At 39.3% G+C, this 4,353-nt stretch overlaps 1 pseudogene; it reads right to left on the bottom strand.

The window, feature by feature from the left end:
- Positions 1-1,198: 1,198 nt before the first annotated feature.
- LOC147441186 (protein DOG1-like 3) lies at positions 1,199-3,582 on the bottom strand (annotated as a pseudogene).
- Positions 3,583-4,353: the final 771 nt, after the last annotated feature.

Below are 4,353 nucleotides of genomic sequence, written 5' to 3' on the forward strand. Positions count from 1 at the left end.
TGCACCACTATGGATCACAACACATGTTCATTAAAAGTATATAAAAAATACTTCACAAGCGTCTAGCAACTCATTGAACATACACGTACATAAAATCCCCCTTTAGCCTAAAATCATGACGTCCAATTGTAGGGTACCTACATTTATGAATTGCAATATATGCATAAAAAGATACTTTCAAGATATGTACAATACCTCAATAGGAATTATTATTATATTATAAACTTTGTCTTCGTTTTTTGGCTCAAGACTCATGTATGTAGAGAATCTCATTGAATGAACTTAGGTCAAGAGACAAGTTGTACACATGCATGTACATCACTTGTCTATGTAAATGGACAACCATTAGCCTTGCAATTACTAATCTTAATGTGGAAACTTTCACTATTAGTTTTACATGGTTTGTACATGTAGCTTGGTATAGGCTTCGTATTTATCCAACTTGATTCATGTTTGAACCAAGAGCTATGAGTGTTGTCACAAACTTGCCAAAGATAGTGGCCCGCTTTTTCTCTCTGTTGTCAATTTGTTCTTGTATCCCAACTATCATTCAAGTGTCCCATTAAACTTGTGGCCCGAGACCAAGGTTTTTTGAGCTTTTATGGCCTTTGAGCTCTACAAACTTTTTATTGGTATAAGAAAGTAGAAATGTATTTAAAGACAAATACAAAGTGACAATGTTTAGATTGAACGCTTACCTTGTTTTTACTTGTATAAGAATGTAGATATATATTCAGAGACAAATACAAAGTGATAGTGTCTAGATTGAACTCTTACCTTGTTTTTGTCATATTTAGAGCCATCACCATTGTCTTGGTTGCCCTCCTAGCTTTTGCTTTTCTTCAAGATTTGTTGCATTGTAAGATTCAAGGCTCTCTTGTATCTTCTCACGGAACTACTTCCTTCTCTTTGTCAATGCAAGAAAAACCCAATTACATGTGGACTCATTTAAAGAGGAAAAATAATCATACGATTAACAAGTTAAAATTAAGGCATCAAAAGACATACCTCACCTTATTTCTTGACAATGTTTGGCTCATTGGTCATTCTACATCCTCTTGGAATGTACCTCACAAGGTAGCAATTGCCAATAGGTCTCCTCCTTTCAATAGATGGTGTAGGTATTTCACCCAAGCCACATGCATTCGCTCCAATGACATGAGCCTCACTAAGCATGTACTTTCTTTTATTACAAGGGACTAGTACCGATTGCCAATCATTGTGATTCGATCAACAATTCCTGTTTTGGAGAACTAACAGCATAGATTTCACAATAAAAATTGTAATACTAATTACAACACTGAGGGAAAATTTTCCAAAGAGCTAAAAGGGGATGTTCATCATGTGAGCATTCTCTATTTGCTTGATGCTTTTATCATCATAGTGCCCTCATAATGCTCTTTCAAAGATAAATATATGTAGTAAACCTCTAGGCACTATTTTGTAGTATGTGACTACAAATAAATACTATTTATAGGCATGGGCTCAAGTGGGTGTAAGCTATAAACTCTTCAATTGAGATTTTTTTATTGAGCACTACACAAAATGTACATCCAATGCCCAAACACAATGAAATATGAGAGAGAGAGAGAGAGAGAGAGAGAGAGAGAGAGAGAGAGAGAGATTTTTGGACTGGGTAAAGAGTGTTGGTTTGATAAAAAAAGTCATGTTCCGATCGAAGAATGATAAAAGTAAATGAACGGTGAGTTGTTAGTCGAGGTCTATAACTCAATTAAGGGACTTGAGGGCATTGATAAGCTCAAAAGCAGAAACACAGCACAAGGCAGAGTTGACGGGGTCGAGCACGTCAACAAGTCTCTCGAGAGTGTCCATCCGGAGCTGGTTGGCCTCTGCAAGCAAGTGAGTGAGCTGAGAGACCTTGACCTCCACGAGCTCGGACCCTCTTCCTACATTCATGTCCCTTGTAAAGGCCTCCAGCATCGCGTGGTCCAGCAACAGCATCTTCACCAAGTAGAAGAAAAGCATTTAATGTTGCTTGATTAGAATTCTACACAAAAATTTACTGAAGAGTCAGTAGTTACATGCAAATATCTAGCCAAAAATCCTAATTAAAGCATTGATATATACTTTATCCTTTATATACTTTAGTTTAGCCAAAACAATCAATCCCAATTTATGTACCATATATATTACCTTCCCTACCTCCTTTTTTTATCCATGCAAACAATTCGCCCTAGCATATGATCTGTTGGCGATCAACCATGCATATCCTATTGATTTCTCCCATAATTAAGCTGAAATGAATGTTGGGTAGCTACCTAAATTTAACTTCACATGACTCAAAGCTCTTTTAGACAGTATTTATGAGCCCAAAAGCATTATCTCTACATACTGACAACCAGAAAAGCCATATTCTCTTCTGGAAAATAACATTCAATTTTGAAGGAATATAGCCCAATGGTATGCAGTAGATGATAGTTATATATGTCAATCACCGTCAACATGTGCGCGAGCACGTCGATCAGCAAACAAGAGCTTGGCAACTCTCGTTTTATTACTGAGAAGGTTGTTTTGACAGTTTTAAAAAGCAAGCATCATGTGCACCTGAAACGAAGCAAGCTCATGAGAGAGGTAAAGTTCAATGTCGAGAGTCTTTCGCCGAAGCGACTCGACGGCAACAAGCTCGCAGTCGCTTATGCAGTTAGGCAAAGTATGTGAAGATGATAGTCTGTTGTCAAGCAAAGCTGCATTGATGCTGTGAGGAGGAGCTCCTGCTGGTTGAGGCAAGCGCCCAATAAAGGCGTGTGATCAAAAAGAGTCCTTTGGCTTTCATGAAGCCCAAGAGTTGAGTAGATGAGAGTGATAGCTGATGTGGGTCTCCATCCCCCAAGCCATAGGAAAGCTACCTCTAGAGGGGAATGTTGATGACCTGTATATACAGACATCTGCACACACATGAGCATCTCTCCCTCTCCCTCTCGCTCTCTCTCCCTCTCTCTCTCTCACCGGCCATGCTGGAGAGTGCAGAGTCGTTGGAATTGAGGTGCAGCGACTCCTTGTACAAGTCCAGGCACCGCCGAAGAAGCTCTGTGATGTGGGCTTTGCTGGCCGCTGCTGCAGATGTTTTGTCGTGGCCGCCATCGCCAGCTGAATGAGCAGTAGAAGCTGTTGAAGCACAAGAAGCTGAAGCTGCTGAAGAGTAAAGATGATCGTGATGGGCAGCAAGGGCAGTACGCAGGCTCTCTGTGTGCGCTTTCCACTCGATCCAGGTCTCACTGAGCTCCCATCGATGGGGAGCTGCTGCCATTCTCGCAAATTGATGGATACAAAGAGAGTGCAGGTAGGCTATCGGTGTGTAGAGAGATATCAGATAGGGAAGGGAACCGTATAGCTTCAAAGCTTTGAGATTATATAGATCTGGTGCTCTTTCCAAATTTCAATAGTGAGTGCAGGTCCACAGGACTTAAGAGCAAGAGGTAGGCCAGGTGGAGACTCTCAAGGTCTCTCTCTGCTGTTGCGAGTCTGGAGATTAGCAGGTCGCGACTGAAAACGTGAGTCGCCGTCATCAGTGCCGTTAGGCAAGTTCTCACAATTTTCAACCCAGACTTTGGGAAAAACCATTTTCCCAAACATACAAAATTCCTTTTCTTATAAATGCCAAGAGGAAAATCTTAAAAATAGGTTTATTCTTTTAGGTTTTACACTATTTTCCTCTATTTTGGGGCAGAATTTCCTTTTTACAGTTGGCCTCATCTGTAATTTTTGAAATGGAAACGGCATGATATTAAGCCGAAACATACTTTTCCAGAATAATGCTTTAACCTCCCTTTTCTTCTAAAAGCTGTCTCAACAACTCTTATAATACCCACCCTTCGAACAGTTGCACCCAATGTTGGGGAAAACCCATTTTCCCAAACATACAAAATTCCTTTTCTTTATAAATGCTAAGACGAAAATTTTAAAAATAGGTTTCTTAACACTATTTTACTCTATTTTGGGGTGGAATTTCTCCTTTTACACTTGCCCTCATCTATAATTTTTTGAAATAAAAAACGGCATGATATTAAGTCGAGACACTTTTCCCGAACCCTTTTCTTCTAAAAGCCGCCTCAACAACTGCCAAAAAATCTTATAAACACCCTTCGAACAATTGCACCCAATGTTGGGGAAAAAGCATTTTTTCAAACATGCAAAATTCCTTTCCTTGAATTTGCCAAGAGTAAATTTTAGAAAATTAGGTTTTTTTCACTATTTTCCTCTATTTTAGGGTGAATTTTCTCCTTTTTTTCTTGCTCCTAATCGAAATTTTTGAAATTGAAAATGGCACGATATTAAATTGAGACACATTTTTTCTGAACACGGATTGCACCTATTCAGCTTCTCTTTTAACGC

This window comes from Adiantum capillus-veneris, chromosome 15 (assembly GCF_014529385.1).
Source record: "Adiantum capillus-veneris isolate H3 chromosome 15, ASM1452938v2, whole genome shotgun sequence".
Classification (NCBI taxonomy): domain Eukaryota; kingdom Viridiplantae; phylum Streptophyta; class Polypodiopsida; order Polypodiales; family Pteridaceae; genus Adiantum; species Adiantum capillus-veneris.